Source organism: Vigna angularis, chromosome 9 (assembly GCF_016808095.1).
Source record: "Vigna angularis cultivar LongXiaoDou No.4 chromosome 9, ASM1680809v1, whole genome shotgun sequence".
Taxonomy (NCBI): Eukaryota; Viridiplantae; Streptophyta; class Magnoliopsida; order Fabales; family Fabaceae; genus Vigna; species Vigna angularis.
Genome location: NC_068978.1, coordinates 22,053,713 through 22,073,078, shown reverse-complemented (window position 1 = coordinate 22,073,078; position 19,366 = coordinate 22,053,713). Strand labels below are relative to the sequence as shown.

The window sequence follows — 19,366 nt, the reverse complement described above, 5'->3', positions numbered from 1 at the left end:
CAGCGGAACCAGGCTGGAAAAGAAGCATCAGTCTTGGAGGGTCGGACGGCTGATCCAAGAATGAATTCAACCTTGTCTTTAGCGGAGAGAGCCGTGATGAATGATCGGCTCCAAGAATGATAGTTGGTGGCATTTAGAACCGGTGAGACGAGGGATATGGCAGGGTTTTCATTGGGGTGGAGGTAAAGGTACGAAGGTGTGTGGTCTGGAGAAGCCATGAAAGGAGAAAGGAAAAAAAAAACAAGAAAAAGAGGATCAATGTGCAGCAGCAGCAGAAAGAACATCTGATACCATCATAGAGTTTCTAACCAGTAGGAAAGAGAAAGACAAAGAAAAGAATAGTTTTTCATTGATCTGAAAGAACGTCCTGATACAAGCGAAAAGGACAGTATATATAGAAGGAACAGTACAAACTACACATATGTTATCAACCATAGAACACTATTATCAAAATTTTTAACAAGAGAAAATTCATTCACAATACAAGTATTATTATGATTATGAACTCCATCACAAACAGGTTTCACCAGTTGCACTAAAGAGTCATTAGCCCTTTTTTGTATCATAAATGAGATTTTTAATAACCTTATATTAAATTAGGTATATATTATATTTAATATATTATTTAATGTATACATGATTGTTTCATTAATTATATTTAATAAATACCTTATTATACATACTCAAGTTTACTTTGACGCTTTATTATAAATTTTCAAAGTTTTATGAATTTATTTAAGTATTATTATATAAAGTTGTGAATTTTTTGTCATAAAAGATTAAAATAAATTATTGATATAAGTCCTTTTTATTTATGGTATTGTTGTAATTTATAATTTTATTCTAATTATGATTTGTATATCTTTAATCATATGGTGTATATATTACTTAAAAAAACATGTTCTCATTTTTTTTTTGTCTTCTGCTCAAGGTAAAATATGAAGATGCAATATAAAATATACATCACATGTTAAAGGTAAAATAGGAAGATGCAATATAAAATATACATCACATGTTAAATTATGTGATAAGCGATTTGATGTGGAAAATTTTATTTACACTTGACACCTTCGGTAAGTTTATTTTTTGTTTTATTTTAAAATTTTAAGCCTATTCATCATAATATTTTGTCGATGTTGACATGCTGATGGATGATTTTGGTCACTTATTGGCTTTGGGAAGTTAAGATATGAAGTTAATTTGATCATCTCAAGGATCGAATCAATCGAAATGTAACTTTGAAGTTAGGTAAAAAGATTATGGATAACTTTGTTTTCGAGACTTTGGTTAATAATTAAGGTCCAACTATATTTTAGTTGTATTAATCAGGTTTAGTTTTTAACAGAGATAACTTGGTGGTGTTCCTCAATTGTAGTTTTTTCAACATTTATGGCCTAATTATCAAATTGATCTCAAAATTAATTTATATTGAAATTTATTAACACACTCAACAAGATTAAAATCTAAGATTCAAAAAAGATGTAATTCAAGGTTGGCTAACAGACTAAATGTAGTTGTTCTCTTCTATTTAGATATTTAAATGTAGGTCTTCAGAGATTTGAGATAATGTAGATTTCACTTTGCAAGCTCTTTCTAAATTTTGTACCTTGTCTTCAATTACCACCTACACACAATTGACATGGATATCACTACAAAAATAATATAATTTAAGAGGGGTTTATTCCCGGCATTTTCTAAAACCCCCTTAAATTTTTGACGGTTTTGTTAAAACTGTCTAAGTTTTAAATTTTTATTTTTTAAATACTTGTTGGTGGTCTCTCGGATAAACTGCGGTAACTTTTCTAAAAAATTTAAATTTCCCCAATTCTTCAGCGAAATCGAACCCTACTTCACTTCGCATCTTCCTATGCCTTTCTAATATCCTTTTTGTTCTCTTTTTTGTTTTTGTCAAAATGTTGTTCTTCTTCTTCCCTTCCCGTAATCTCTAAGTTCATTTTCGTTGTTCTTCACTTCCTGCCACCACGCTATAGAATGGGAGCTCGCGTGGAAAGTTTTATTTCTGGTCCCAATGAAGCCTCTCTAGAGAAGCGCGCATACTAAAGCAAAACGAGAGTGGTTAATTTCGTCCATAGACAACTGTTCTTAAACCGAGACATATATAGAACTCTACTCTTTTTGCTTCGGTTGTGACCCGAGAGAGTAATACAGACTTTACTGACTCGGTTAGGACTTGAACAGAGAGACAGTAGAGTGTTTTCCAAAAGCACAACGATACCGATTATGGTGGCATATTTCGATGACGTAGTGGTAGAAGTTCCAGTAGATTTTGATTTTGTGTTCCACACCGACAAGCTTCAATATTTGAGCATCACCATAGTGTGTTATCACTTCATCACATTCTCCTCCAACAAAAGCCCCAAAATCTAAAACAAGTATCTAACTTTCTTAGCACATGAAAACAAAGAACAGTGCGAAGACTTTTTAAGCTTTTATCGTGGAGCCACGTTTGCGATGTTGCAATGTTATGTTTGTAGCTCACGATTCTAGCAGGAAGATGATCAGTTGGGAGTCAAAAAATGGGGCCCAGAGAGGAACCACGTGTGCATCGAAGAAGCTAAGCAGAGCGGCGAGGAAGATATGGAAGTAAAGTTTGATTGCAGCATTAAGGTATCTGAAAATACTATGTATGATGTTATGCGCACACAACACAACATACATTCTTCCATCTGAACACTGTTGGAAAGACACTTCCCCACCGTTCCTTGCCCCAAAATCTAAAACAAGTACCCAACTTTCTTAGCACCAAGCCTAAATTTTCCAAACAAGAAGCAGGACAACGAAGCCTAAATTTTCCACCCTAGCCGTCGACGCTTCTCCAATGGCCTACTGCTGCTGACGTTGGTGATGAGCAAAGAGCGACACCTGCTGTTGCGACACCGACACGGAGGCGGGCTGCACGACCAAATCTGGAGCGGCGGCAAAGCTCCAAATTTGTCCGAAATCGGGGCGAGCGGGGAGGGCCCACAGTCCGGACGGGGTAGAGGGGCCCACGGAAACAGCGTCTTCCTTGGAAGTGTCATCGTCGATGCGTATGCGCTTGCCGAGGATGAAGGGCGTGGGAGCGAGGAGCGAGGAGCGAGGAGCTGCGGCTTGTGGTCGGAGGCGGAGGAAGGCGAGGAGAGAGACACAGAGTTGGCCAGAAAAATAGGTACTTACATTTCTTCTTCTTCAAAATGAACCCCCGTTTGATACTGCTTGACTGGCACCAGAAAGAAGATCCCGCTTGATCCTGCTTGAGTTGGCCAGAAAAATAGGTACTTACACAAGAAAGAATGCGATTAAGGGGTAGAATCAGAGAGAGGAAAGGTTCTGCGCGAAATGGACGAGGAAGAAGAAAACTAAAGGTTAAATTTGTTAACCCCCTGATACTACCTCGGTTAGCAGTTAAACCGGAGCCCTAAACACGTTTTCACACCGGTTCTGGGTGAACCAAAGCAGTAGGAGCTGAAAAGTCTATTGTACAGAGAGGTAGGTGAAATTGCAGGTTATTAAACATCGATTGTATAGTAGGCTTCGGTTTCCTTAAATCTATAAGATCGACTAAACTATGAAAATGTCATCACGTAGGCTTTGGTTTCGCTTAAACCGAAGCCTACTGTGCAAGTTTAATAGTGTTTTTATACGAGGAGTATCAGGAGAAGTTCATCTCCAAAGGTTTGGCTTCATTGTGCCTTGTGCCTTCTTGTCTGTTGCCCTTACATTGCTAGTAATTTTTACTTTTCCTTTTTTATTTTGTAGTAGATTTGGGAACTAATATAAATTTAGGGTTTCATTGTTTACAAGGGAAAAAAATTTAGGGTTTTACTCTTAAGTTTTTGATATAACACTGTAAAATCTTTTGAACCGAAAGAAATGTTATTAATTTTTTTTTAATGTTTTTCATTGAGTTTTAGGGTTTTTTGAATGATTGAAAAATTTATGAATTTTGGGAATGCTATAACAGCGTAAAAGGTTTTTGAACCGAAAAAAATATTATTATTTTTTTTTTGAACCGAAAGAAATTTAGGGTTTTTTTAATGATTGAAAAATAGAATGAATTTTGGGAATGATACAACACTGTAAAAGGTTTTTTAACCGAAAGAAATGTTATTATTTTTTTTTGCATGGAGATTTATGAGGAAGTATGTATGGAGCCTCCACTTTGTGTTAGGAGTAAAGTCCTCAATCAGTAGATGATATTTTTCTCAATATACCAAGACTGTCTTCATTTCCACATGCCTCTTTGACTAATGAAATATAATTACAGGTGGCCGCTAACTATGTTGCAATTGTTCCATCTAGACAAATATTTGACAGGTTTTACTAATTTGCATAAGTATTTCTTCAATCCATGAATTGGTACAGGTGAAATGGTTTTTGTTGTTGTGCATCCATGTGAAGTTTTATTTGAATGTGCATAATTATACAACCATGTCTAATCATACGTTGGACATCTAAATATTTTATTAGGAGAATCGTCAATCAACCATATTTTGCAAACAGCAAATAGTCATTGAATGTTTTTGATGTTTTAATTTTCCTGTTCCTTTTTCAGTTTAATGTTACCTTCCAATTTTGGTTTTGAAGATTTTCTCTTTGAATCCTGGTTAAAAAATTTCACCTGTGTGTATACTCACGTGGATGCACTATGCTGAAAATGAATTTTAAGCCTGTGAATATACCTAGATAAAAGTTCTTTATTTGTGTTTCTCTTGTCCACCCTTTTCAATTTTACAGTTCACTGGAGAAAGGACAACTTTACATTTTTCGCGTTGGTTCTGGTCAGGTAAACTCTGGATATTGCTTTTACTGTTTATATTTTAAAGCTTAAGAATTTCTCTTTCACCGTAGTTAGTACTCAAACTTGACAAACAACACAACTTTATGACCAAAGTGTTTGACATTGCTTTTGAATATTAACTGATATTCAGTCCAATGAGTGAATGGTTATACCGGGACTTGATGAAGGTATTCTGAGCATGAAAGTATGAGGGTCCTATATAACTATTCTGTGATTTATGTTGATGATGTCATATTAATCTACAATGATATGACAAAAATTTTGTTGTCAAAACATATTTCCATACTCAGTTTCACATTTAAGCCTTTTTCTGAATCTGATTGAGTTTCTTGTTCGAATACCAGTATCTCTAACTGGTTTTTGTATTTTTCTTTTGTTCAGTTTTAATTTATTGGAAATTTAATAAACAAATCGCTATTTCTAAATTCTTTGTGGCATGGCTTGTAAGCTTCAATGACCGTAACTTTTAGGGTTTTAGGGTGTTGTAAAATTCATTAGTTTATTCCTTATTCTTGTAGATTCTTACAAATCTGCACTGTATAACAGGGTTACATTGGAGCTGCATTCCCTTTCTTCTACCTCGAGCCTAAGAAGTATGAAAGTGCTAAGGAAGTATTTCCCTGTGGAAAAGTGACCAATAACTGATATTGATCCAATTGGGAATTCACCAGTTATTTTGAGCTTTCGGCTGATATTCTTTTATACAATTTTGTTTGGTGAATCATGGTTTTATTTTTGTGTAATTTGAGTTGATAATGAAGAAAAGGAGCATGATCTTCACTTGAAAGGTCAAGATAATGGTACATTCTTCTTCTATATGGGAAATATATAATTGAGACAATTTTTAGTTTTAAAGTGGTCTCTGCATTTTTCTTAATCTAAATCACTTTAATTCTGATTCATTTTGGAATTTGTGATGTAAAGAGCATGCTCTTGTCATATCCAATCATAGAAGTAGGGCGGGGCAAAAATAACTGATCTGTATTACACTATAGTTAATTGTACTATATTATACTTAAGAAACAACTGATCCATTTTTACTAAAAGTTCAGTATACTATTTTATGGTTTAGTTTTTAAAAACTGAATTTATAACAGATTCAGTTCAGTTAACTGTGAGAATTGTATCTACTCTTTTTTCTTCCCTAGTTCCCGTTTAACTGTTTCGTCTTGCTAAGAAAACGTTATTTAATAATAAAATATTAATAAAAGAAACCGTTCACATAAAAAATTAATAATGAATTTTTTAAGACAATTTTTTTATCACAAATTTTTATATTTTTTTATCAATAAACATATATTACTTTTTAAATAATATTATTTTAAGTAATAAAAGTAAAATATATTTTTTTAAATTTAATTTTATTAAATGATTAAGTAATAGAAATCATAAAAGAAAAAAAGACTGTATAAAAAAATAATACTTTAAATATATTATATTCTTTAACATATTATTAAATATGTAAACATATGTTAAAAAAAATTTTAATGATATTAAAATGTGTGTAAGCGCACACACTAAAATAACTATTTATTTTAAAAATCAACTTACTTTAAAATAAATATCAATATTATTGTTTTTAAATGATATTATTTTACAGACTAAAACTAAAATATATTTTTTAACGTTAAATTTATTAAATGACTATATAATGAAATATCATAAAAAAATAGTAATATAGCAAAAATAATTAATATTATAGAAATATCAAATGATAAAAAAATTAACAAACGTTTGTTAAGAGTTACTTTTCTAGTATCATCTCTTGTTATATTATAATAATTAATAAATATTAGTTTAAATTTTACATAATAAAATATAAATAATAAATAATTGATTAATAAAACAATTTTATGAGGCAACAAAATAAATATAAATAAAAAATTATTTTAAAATAAAATAAGTAGATAAAAAGATAAAAGAAATGATACACACATATAAAACAAAAAAATATAAATAAAAAATTAAAAAAATAAATATAAAAGTAAAATAATATTCATGACAAAATAAATATAAATAAAAAACAAAAAATAAAATAAAATAAATAAATAAATAAAAAATAAAATAATTTCCATACACATATAATAATAAAAGAAATACAAATAAAATAGAAAATAATAATATCAAATAATTAAAAAGTTAATTTGTAAGACACTTATGAATAAAATAAAATAAATATTAAAATAAATTTCAATTAAAAAGAACATGTATTGTTATATTATTCAGTTTAAAAACTAGTATAATTCAGTTTAAAAACTAGTATAATTCAGTTTAAAAATAGTACAATTCAGTTTAAAATTAGTATAGGTAGTAGTTCAGTTCAGTTTATATTGTAGTTTAGTACAATTTAGTATAATTCAGTTAAGTCCAGTTTGATATAACAAAAAACAGTTCAGTTTGTCTGAACTGTTTTACAGTTCAGTTTAGACAAATTAGTTTTTAGTTCAGTACAGATTTTAGTAGTACAGTGCAGTTCAGTTCTATTTGCCCACTCCTACACATAAGTGACATTGATTGGCTTGTTGGATGGGTGATTGTCTTATTTAGTATGACCTCTTTCACATTCATCATAAGAAAATGGTTTAATACCTATTTTGGTCCCTCTTTTTGTAGGGTCTGTTCAAAGTTGTCCTCCTTTTTTTAAAAAGTTCACTAACATCCTACTTCTCGCAAAAACAGTTTAAGTGGATCCTTTTTGCTTACGGCGTTAAAAAACTAACGGCAAAGTTGCTCTGCTGGCCAAAATTAAATGACATGTCCAATTAATCCAATTAGTTGGCAAGTTCAGCTAATAAGAGACTGCCACGTGGCAGTCCCCTTTCCACCCGAACCCTAATTCCCTTTTCCCCTCTACGCCTTATACTGCTGCTGTTTTGGAGTACCGGGTTGTTATTCATGATCCATTGGAAGTGTCTGTTGATGAAAAGAAGTGGCATAATGTAAATGGTCACGCTGTTGTGGATGCTCAACATCCAGTCAGGTACATTATTAAGATAGTTATTCAGTTGCAAACAAGTTAGGCCTTACTATAATCTGACTGACATAAATTCCTATGCGTGTGCAGAGCAAATGTGGCTGTGCGTAAGGAGCTTCACACTCCTGCATCTGATCGATCTTATACTCATTTGGAATTTGAGATTTCAGGAACTGGAGTTGCGTAAGTATTTGCTTGTGAGAATAAACCTGCGGTGATACACACTTGTTTATATAATTTCCTACATTTTCCATGTTCTTATGCCTGTTTCATTACACAGATATGAAATAGGGGACCATGTTGGTGTTTACTGTGAGAATTTGTCTGAAACTGTGGAAAAGGCATTAAGGTTAATAGGGCGCGACATAGTAGCGCAGAGGGGAAAAAGGGAATTAGGGTTTGGGTGGAAAGGGGACTGCCACGTGGCAGTCTCTTATTAGCTGAACTTGCTAACTAATTGGATTAATTGGACATGTCATTTAATTTTGGCCAGCAGAGCAACTTTGCCGTTAGTTTTTTAACGCCGTAAGCAAAAAGGATCCACTTAAACTGTTTTTGCGAGAAGTAGGATGTTAGTGAACTTTTGAAAAAAAGGAGGACAACTTTGAACAGACCCTACAAAAAGAGGGACCAAAATAGGTATTAAACCTAAGAAAATTAATACTGGAATTTACATATGTATTGGAATCAGTTGCATGTTTCATTTGTCATTTTGAAATGTTTAATATTATCTTACTAAGAGAAAAGTACTCATAGTTGGGGCCTACTTATAGGTTTATTTCACCATAAATGTGATATTCTTAGATTTAAAATGTGTTTCTAGACTCATCTAGGTTTTGCTTCAACTACTAATCCCTATATTGATGAAAATAATTTTTTGCAATTGTTACAGTACACATCTCTAGGAAAAAATTTATTTAATTTTCCTAACATAAAATAAACTAACAAAAATTGTTAGTCCAAAAACATTACATTAAAATAAAGATTGTTGTAAATGAATTTTGAAAATTTCCAATAAGACTCCCATGCATCTTCTTGCTCTAATCACCGCCAACAACATTTGTAATATCATATGCTTTCGTATAACAACACAAATTATATGACCATCACACAACACAAACAAATAAGTAAGGGTGAGCTAATGGAAACAGATAAAATACACAAATCATACTCACCCACTCTAAATAAAATAATCTATATCAATCATTAAGATAACACTACTAACATGTCACAAGATCAAGGTCACTTCAGCCAAAACCACACCAAATTCATAACACATCCAAGTGATCCAAACCATATGTCATTCTCCCATACCCTACCTTACAAAACCTATTTACCAAAACATGGTGGTTTGACACATCATGTCGTCATAATAAGCACATATCTCCCCTGCTCCTCAATAACTTACGAGTAAAAATTTTAATGTGTTATACATTGAGCACTATATTCAACAATGAGCCAGAAACTTATGGGAAAACATATTTCTCTTCTCCACTACTTCACACAGGTGAAAAGGTATAGCATTTGAACCTCCACTCTCTCATTGCTTCACACAAGCAAAGAGAACCCATTTTCCACTACTTCTCACAACCAAAAGGTACAACCTCGACTTTATAAGGTACGACAAGAAGACATATCAACTAGACAACACAACAATCATCTTAACAACTCGCCACTCATACCAACACTTAACCAACACAAGAAACAACTCAACAACCAAGAGTAACAGTTCAACCAACACCCATAGAGCTCAAAAATTACAAAAATCACAACTCGACATCACAAACAAACAACTAGGTCAACCTCTCAAACAGCTCAGGAATGTTCAGAAACCTCATAGCTAAATTCTAGAACACATAGGTCGAGCTCTAGAACCCCAAAACTAAGGTCCAAAACAGCTTGGCCGAGCATGAAGACACTGATGAGATTTTTTGCAGTTATATATGTGAGGGATAAAGGTGGTTTCTTGGAATTGTAACCATAAGAGTTTAAGGGCCATTATAACACATTTAATGCCATGTGTACAGTTTTTTGGATCTAGAGAATTTGAATCCCTCTTTAACCTAGGCGGTTCTTAATGGGCCATCTTGTCGGGCTCAACATAACTTATTACATGCATGAATGAAATGTCCACTGACAATCTGCTTTAGACGATGTTGTGGTATGACGTCATTAGACGATATGTCTTAGACTCTAAACATTAGATGTTATATGACATTACTAGACACATTTATTAAAGCCTATTCATTCAACATTTTCTTTTCCAAGAGGGTTCTTAGACGATTAAGTTTAGACGATTAAGGTTTTTTCCATATGTATTATAAATCCATAATATCCTTTTGTTAGATGTTGTTTGTTAAACTTTGTCTATTAGATGATATATGTTAGAAAATTATGTTTTCGTAAAACATTATTTAATAAATGGTTTATATTGATAAATGCTTATTGCATTCAATTGTTTGTTAAACTTTAAAAATAGAAATGTTAAACGGTCTTATTTCTTTATATGATCTTGTCCTAACAATAATTTGTTTTTTCATCTGTGTTTATTGCTTGAATGCATCGACAACTCATCCTATGGTCCAATCAAATCATCTCATTCTTCCTAGAGCCATCCATACAATCTGGAAGGTGGATTAGAAAAAAATAGTCTTACACTTAAGGAAATAATTCATTCCATATGAGTGGACGAATGACATTAGGTTTGCAGTTCTTAGGTTTTAGGATGTAGGAATAACCCTAGAGCTACCTTAAAGTACCTTTAAGAAAATAACTAACATACTAAGTACAAAAGATCATTAGCATTACAATAGAAGAAGAAGAGATAAAATCCAACCTCAACACTCATTTATCATTATAATTTCCAAATCTTAGTTTAACTTTATTTTTATAATCAACACCCCTTTTACAATTACTATTCCATTCAATTTAGCTATAAATATTGGATGGTTTTAAAATATTTTTATGGATACAACACTTATTTGATACTACTGCAAATCCAGTGCACTTGCTATAATTTGTTGCTACTCGAACATCTCATCAAGTTTTTGGCATCATTGTCAAGGATTAAGCAAAGAAAATATTTATAACTAAATTGTTCTATAAAATTATGTATATTACTAAACAAATTTCCTAACTACATTGTTGTTATGTTCCATGTTCTTTGCTTTCATTTCTATTTTTTATGTAAAGAAGAAGTGTAAGGAAGAATTTCTCAATAGTGGGACCCTTGGTGATGACTTCCTCTAATTGCCATGGAATCCAGCATAAGCAGAGAGCTCAAACCAATTGGTGGAAGAGTCTGGAATTCAAACTCTCTGTGCAACGGATAGATGCAGATAAGGTGTTTGATGTTAGGTCTATAAGGAGGAATGGTTTAGAATCCAGGTTAGACAACCTTCCATATGAGGAAGAAAGTTGGAGATGAAGATGAAAATGGTTTTAGGAGGAGACTTTCAGAGCAAAGAGGTGTTGGAATGAATTCTTCAGCATAACACTAGTTTCAATCCAAAAGTGTTTACAAATGTGGAGAAGAGTTGGATTTATAGGATCATTTTCAAGCACCCACTGTGCCTATGATCAAAGTTGATCATCAGCCGCATGGTATGGATTAACTGTCACGTATTCATCATGTGGAGAATGCATAGAATGGCCTGGAATGCCAGCTGCCGAAGCTACACATGCTGATGGCCAAGGGTTTCACCAAAGGCATTGGGCAGAAAATGTGTTCAGGCTGAGTGGAACCCAATTCGGAAGAGGCTTCATGTTTTGCTCCAAATGAAGTAATTCTTCAAGGTTGCCTGCTCGGAAGTGTCTTCTAAGTCTTCTTGAAGTGTTTTAAGCATTCCTTTAGTCATGGGACCTTGATTGCAAGGTTTTCTATGTGCCAATCCATCTTTGTTGTTCCTTTTGGTCACTTGATGAGTAATAGGTTATGGGCTTGATGTTGGGCTTGGGCCTAAGTCATCATCTCCTTCCCTTTAAGAAGGATTTATCCTACAATCCCTAGAATCTTCATCATCTGATAACTCTCCTGCAAAAGGTTGAAGATTAGTCACATTAAAGGTAGCATGAACACAATATTATGGAGGAAGGTCTAATTGATAAACATTAATGTTGACCTTCCTAAGGACTTTGAAAGGACCTTCTCCTTGAGGACTTAGTTTAGACTTTCTTTGTTTTTGAAATTGTTCTTTTCAAAGGTGTGTGTGTGTGTGTGTGTGTGTGTGTGTGTGTGAGAGCACGTGTGTGTGCATGTGTCCGCGTGCGTGTGTGTTTGCGTGTGCGTGTACGTGTGTATGTGTATGTGTCTGTCTGTGTGTGTGTGTGTGTGTGTGTCAATGGATTTCCTTCGTTTTCACATTGTTTGTGCATATGGGGTTGGTTTCTTTAGTCAAACGAGTTGTTAAGGGTTGTCTATGTTATTCACATTAGGTCATGTTAGTTTCGTTGCAAACATACTTGTTTCTAGTGTTCTACATTATTCCAAGTAGGTGTCATGTTTTTTTAATTTATTTTGGGCTACAGTGATTACGTACCCGGTTGTAATACTATGATTCCATGTTTCGAGGTTGTTTTATGTTCTTAATCAGTTGCATGTACATGATTTTGGAATACCATGCTTGAAATATCATGTTGTTTGTGTATAAGTTGTTTCGTTTCCATGAGTTTAGGCCAAAATTAGGTTGTTTTATCATGATGACATGTTCTATGGTTGTGTCATGTGTGTTAGAATCACCATGATGTGTTTTATTGCACTATTTTGGGTTGTACTACACTTTTTTGGGTTGAATAGTCTAAAGCACAAAATTTTTAGGGTTTAGGTATAACACAATGCATTCGTGATGTTGTAATGAGGTTTAAGTCATATGTCGAGTAATATACAAGAGATTATGTTATCCTTAGATTATGTTAAGCTCTTTAGGGTTGCTACATGACATTTTTATGTTCAGTTAAGTAAGTTAGTTTTATAAGAGGTTTTTATCTTTCATTGTCAGTTGTTCCTATATGCAACCAAGTTGTGTATGAGTGACACCATGTTCTGCTGGGGTATGAATGGGTTATTATAACATGTTTTCTAAAGTTATCGGGTTGCTTAAGTTGGATATCATGTTATTTGGTGCTTAACATGAGGTGTTGAGCTATTAAGTATGGTAATTGGATTGCCATAACGTTTTCCACGCATAGTTTGGTTGATTTGGATGAATTTGGGTATGTTTTTTATAATAAAAAAAAATCTTACAATGGTACGAATTTCAGGACAAATCCTCTTCATGAAGGAGGGTATGATAGAGGACTATCTCCTTAAACATATATGAGAAGAATGTGAAGAAGAACATTTGAATTCAAAGGATCTATAACAAGGTCAAAGATCAAAAATACGTCTCCTTGAATTTTAAAAAACATGAGCACAATTGAAGAATAATTTGGAAAATTAAATAAAATGTAATTTTTTAATTACAAACAATTTGTTTCTATTTTTAATTTTTTAAGTTATTTTTCGACCTGATGACTTTGAACTTTCTTTTAGGGTTTCTTAGGTGCCTTAAATGTTTGTACCTATATATAGGGGTACCAAATACAAAATAAGCAAATAACATGACTAGAACACGACCGAATATGATTCAGAAAATAAAAGACTCAAACAAAGTGAAATCACCGAATAAAATGATAAAAACATTTACTCAAGGCAAAGACTCAAATGAATTACGTAAGTCACAGACTCAAACATACTGAACCAAAATTGGAAACCTAACACAGGAAAACAACTTTCACAGAATAAGATGCACAAACTCAAAATGATTCGACAATTAAAAGACTCAAACAATTCAAGACATTAAAGGAAATGTAACTAACAACGCGGAAATTGAAGAAACGCAACAAGATACTCTGAATCATAACCAAACCGAGACAACTCATGAATAAGAAAAAAAAATGAAACAAGATAGAGGAGAGATACTTATCTCTTGACGTGTGCTCGAACCAGAGCTCTGGATACCAACTGATGGAAGCGCTTAAGGAGATGAGATCGATTGAAGTGGTGCGAGCGCGATCCGAATCCTCGAGGCTTCCTCGATAAGAGAAAACGCAGCGAAAAGAGGAAATACATGAGATAGAATGTAGAAACAGAGAAGAAGTCAAGAACTTGGGTTAAATGGTTGAAAACCCTAAAAAAGAGGACGAACCCTAATCTGGACTGGAGGAACCCTAGCAAAGGGGGAAAACTCATATTGGACCGATTAAACAGTGGAAAAGAGGAATGGACAGAAGGAAACATGTTTAATCGGTGAAAATGGAATACAATCACTGAAAGATGGTGGAAAACCTAGAAATAGAGGTCTAAGGCTTAGGAACTTGAAGCATAAAGAGGAAATATGATTTAGAGGAGCAATACCTGGATGTGAGCTCGAGAGTTGTTTGGAACGAGAAGGCGACACAAACGAGAGAATGGAATCAGGATTTGGATGTGATACTCGAAAGGAACAACGTGAAAATGATGATGATGTCGTGCAAGAGAGAGTGCCAAATGAAGATGTGGCTCTCGTGAAAGGAATGAATGAAGATGTGGCAAAGCGGTGCGCGAGACAAAAGACGATGCGTGGCTTAGGAGGTTGACGCATGCACTATTGATGTGGCAGCGAATGAGTGGATCTGCGTAGATGAGACAGAATTATATGGAAGCACAATGGAGAAATGGAAATGAAATGAAAGCATAGTGCTTGAAAGGTGGCTAGAGACGGATCTCTTGGACTCTATAGCTTGACTTTGAAGAGAGAAGTTTATCTGGAGTTTCTCAACAGAAATCAAATTCTCATTATGTTCAAAAGTGTTTAATACAATGGTGAAGATGGGTATTTATAGGACCCATGCTCCTTACAAGCTCAGAGTGCAATACACTAAAGAAAATGTAAAATACAAAAAGATGAAGGGTTCTCAAGCGGTATTCCATCAGTTACTCAAACTTGTGGTTTAATTTATAAGGTGTTGTGATTAATGTCCATGATGATTAGTGGTATGACATATTGTTGCATTAATTGCAATATAATTTTTGATCTTGTGTTTTCTTACATACTTATTAGTGGATCGCTCAAGAAAATCCTACTTTAGTGCATAGCCCTGTTTTGGTTAATAAGAAAGTTTTGTTTTGGTGAATAGGAAATGTCATATTTTGATGAACAGGAAAAACCTTGCTTTGGTCAACAAGCCTTGTTTTGATGAACATGCCTTGTTTTGATCAACAGGCCTTGTTTTGATGAACAAGGCTAGTTCTCAAGGACATTAATGGAAGAAAACTTAGCCCTTCGCCGCCTCTAGAAAGGCTTTTCAAGAATATACGTTCGCAATTTTCCTTTCCCCCTATAAAGAAGTAGGAGGGCGAAAGAGGAGAGGAAGGTTCATTTAAATAACCCTTAAGAACAAAGTCAATGCGACTTGAGGAATTGTCGTGTCAAGTAGCAATAACCTTTGCCTTAACCTTTGTTATTCATCAAAAGAATTGAAAAGAGAAGAAGCACCAAAAAGTGAAAGAAATAGAAAGGTGAACTAGAAAAATGATGGTAGAAAACACGAGAGCAGGAGAACAAAAGTTGGATCATGAAATCTCAAATATGAAAGAAATAATGAACGAAAAGGCAAAGAAAGAGATATAAAAGGGGGAAGATGAAGCTATTCGCAAGATGGGGGCAACTTCTTCAAGTTTTTGAATCCTCTAATTAAAAATAATCACTTCATTAAGGTTGTGTTCACTTCAATGTAAAACACTGTTAATGTTCATTTGCAATGACGAAATTCATATCAGTTTCATGTTTGTTTTAAATAATTTGTGCGCGATTAAAAGTGTTGATTTGTGTGATAAAGAAATTTTCCTATCTTTCTTCCACTATGAAGATTTGCAATGATTCACAATAATTCTCAATTTTATCCTTACAACATTCATGACTTTTGAATATAATGATTCACATAGATAAAATAATAATAATAATAATAATAAAAATAGTATTAATAATAATAATAATAATATTAATAATAGTAATAATAAAATGTATTATTTTAATTATTTAATAATATTTTATTAATTTTAATATTTCAAAATAATTTTATCAAAAAATATCTTATTCACAAATATCATTTTATATCAATATTATCATTAAGGGAAATTCGATAATCTTTATTTTTTATTTATTAAAATATTCTTTTATCTATCACATCAGTCAAATATTATACAAACTTTTATAAAATTTAGTTTTAAATTTATTCTCAATTACTTCCAAATCTTTTAAAAAAAACATAAATTTTACTTTTAAATCTCATAAAATCCATTCACACACTCTCCTCGAATCCTTCCACTCAAGTAAATACATCTTAAGCATAGGTGAAAAAGATGTCTCCTCAAATCCTTCCACTCAAGTAAATACATCTTAAGTATAGGTGAAAAAGATGTCTTTAACAGAAGTCCTATGCAGTTATCTTGAGTTTCTGAATCCCTCATTAAAATATTATATAATAATTTAAACAATCATTACTGTTAAATTTTCCTTCTCGTGTGGTTAGTCCACTTTAAATAAACCTGAGTTATTTTCCATACGATTTAAAATTTATTAGGATTTTTAATTAAATTTATATCAAATTTCATTTAACTTTTATGATGATTCGAGCGACTTAATTAAAAAAATGGAACCATATCAAATGGTAAAGAACCCTGGTCCTAAGTGCAACAAGGTGAAAAAAGAAAAGAGAAAATGGTATAAGGAATCAAAAAACTATATTGTTTATTGATTAATTCTAGAAATCTTATTTCTCTCACCCTCTTTGGCTGGGTACATATTATCACTGCCTAGGTTTACACCAAATGTGGTGTTGCATTACAATCATAGAAGCAAAAACATTCATAAGTATTAGTCTTAGTGTTTTGAATGCATTCTCCAAACGGTTCTAATAAGCTTTTAAACATGTTGGAGCAATCTGATCGACATTTTTGGATGGTACAGTTTGTGGGCTGTATTAATTTTTCACATCTTTTGACATTTACTCCGCTTATTCCTGAAATAACTGAAAAATGCAAGATAGAATTAGAATAAACCTTTGATCAATGAACAATTTAACATTGAAAAAATATTAGAAATTGGGAAATCATCAAACCTGAAATGATAAGGATCAAGGCATATGTGTGAAAAGAAAAACTTAGTCATTTTTAATAATTCTGGTATATCAAAGCAATAAACTTTACTCTCAATGTTTTTTCTTTCTAATATAGGTTCAATCAACATGCAGCTGCTTGTTTAAATAGAGTGAAAAATCTCTTTGAACTCCTTGAAAATTGGGGTGGGGCAATGAACTGATATTTGTAGTACTTAATTTTTGAAAAATCTCTTTGAACTCCTTCAAAATTGGGTGGGGCAAATGCACTGATCTTTGTAATTAACTTTTGTGTAGTTGTATATTAATTATATGAAGTTATATTAAACGTTATATATTTGTCAATCATAACTATATATTAATTAAATTTAATAAATACATTATATTTCATTTATTACATTTTAATTGATTACATATTTTAATATATAAATATAGAGTATAGAAGTTATATTTTCATTAATCACGGTTACAAATATTAAATTTAATAAATATATTATATTTTCAAATAAGTTCACTCCTATATCATTACATAAAGATTTTATTAAAAAATATTATAGAAAGAAAGAAAAACATGACGAACTATACCAAATCCATGACAAAATTACGTCACACTTATACAAAAACTAATTTTGAATTAGATTATTTGTTATTAGTCTTCTTTGGTTTGAATTAACTTACTATCTTTAGTATTAGAATCTTCCCTCTCATTAACCATTCTAGTCAATTTAGAAATTATTTTCAATTCTTTCATAAATTGAGCACCTTAGATGTTAAAGGCTCAAAAACAGTCACTAAACAATTATGAATTGAATGTACACTAGAACAGGAGGAGGATATAGCACCGATTAAAATTGGTTATAGGCACCAGTGGTGCATAACCAGACGAGGTAAAAAAATGTAGGTTTTATGCCTCGGTCATGAATCGAGACAAAAGTGGTAAGATTATGCCCCGAATTTTAGATAACCGAGGCCGTAACATTTTTTCTTTTTTTTTAAATTTAGGTAACCCAGTTCAGTTCAAGCAGGAGGATTTGGTGACCGAGATTAACAAAAATGCAACTGCAAGAAGAAAAAATCAAAGCAACAGAAACGTGGTTTTGGCACTTCTTTTTCTTCACCAAATATTTCTAGCATGAGAGTAAGTAACCCAGAACCCAGAAGCGCAACCCATAACCCAGAACAACAACCTGCAACCCAAAACAACAACCCAGAACCACCATAACAGCAACCCAAAACCCAAATCGTGCCTCCATGATTCAATCTTCTCCACCCCAACCTGCACACAGAACCCGGAAACTCAAAAATCGGAGAAACGAAACTCAAATTGCAGCAACCAAACTCAAATGGCAGAAGCCAAACTCAAATCGAAGAAACCAAACTCAAATCACAGAAACTCAAACGGTAGGAGAGAAAATAGAGATGGTGAGGGAGATCGAGGAATTGTCGTTGCCGTCGCGTCCTCGCCATCGCCATGTCCTCGCCGCCGCCGCGTCTACCATCGTTTCTCTCTCGCCGGAAACCACCGATCTCGCGGCTGTGCTGGCTGTGTGGGTGTCGTGACCGTCATCGTCGCGAGGGGATCTAGACTCAAGGACGTTGGGGTCGTTGTCGCCCGTCGGAGATCTCATCCATGGAGTGGGACTCGAGGACGAGGCCGCACTCGGAGCAGAGGATGTCGCCCGTGGAGTGGTCTGGGACGAGGCCGCACTCGGAGAAGGCGATGTCGCCGGTGGAGCGGTCGGGGACGAGGCCGTAGTCGGAGTAGATGATGCCACCGGTGGAATGGTCGAGAACGAGACTGGATGACACGAGAAAGCGATGGAGGGAGAGGGAGGGAGGGAGTCAGATCAGAAGGAAGAAGGAAAGGAGGGAGAGCAAGGGGCGAGGGTGGGAGTCAGATCTGGAGGAAGAAGGAAATGAAAGGTTACGTTTTTTTGGTTAAGATACGTGCACATATGACTCGGTTCTCTACTCGCCCGAAACAATACATGCATATAGGTCTTGGTTCTACACCTGACTAAGGCATATAGTCCTCAGAAAAAAATAAAAAAATATATAAAATGACTATATACCTCGGTTTCCGTTTAAATCGAGGCATAAACACTATTTCGTACTAGTTCTGAACGAACCGAAGCCGTAGGCTCTGCACAGAATTCAAAGGTGGGCTTTTAGGCTTCGGTCGTTACTTTAACCGAGGTAATATGACTTATATGCTTTGGTTGATTTTAAACCGAGACGTATAAGTTCGCTTAAACTACAAAAATGCCACCGCATTTTGATAGGCTTCGGTTTCACCTAAACCGGTGCCTATAACGCGAGTTTAAAAACAGTTTTTTTACTAGTGGTAAATGTTGTGAACCATCCAAACTGTTAACAAAGAAAGTGACATCTTCCAAAAGAGATATATCAACCAAGGAATCAGATTCTATTGGCACACCATCAAGATTCTTAACAAG

The 19,366-nt window shown here is 33.6% G+C and overlaps 2 long non-coding RNA genes across 2 annotated transcripts; one reads left to right on the top strand and one right to left on the bottom strand.

The window, feature by feature from the left end:
• The first annotated feature begins 7,649 nt into the window (after positions 1–7,649).
• LOC128194113 (uncharacterized) lies at positions 7,650–8,118 on the top strand. Its single transcript, XR_008245433.1, has 3 exons — positions 7,650–7,781; positions 7,866–7,958; positions 8,056–8,118. It is a non-coding gene; the product is annotated as an uncharacterized LOC128194113 (long non-coding RNA).
• Positions 8,119–16,519: 8,401 nt separating this feature from the next.
• On the bottom strand, positions 16,520–17,049 carry LOC108347348 (uncharacterized). Its single transcript, XR_001833868.2, has 2 exons — positions 16,914–17,049; positions 16,520–16,823 (listed from the first exon to the last, which is right to left on the bottom strand). It is a non-coding gene; the product is annotated as an uncharacterized LOC108347348 (long non-coding RNA).
• Positions 17,050–19,366: the final 2,317 nt, after the last annotated feature.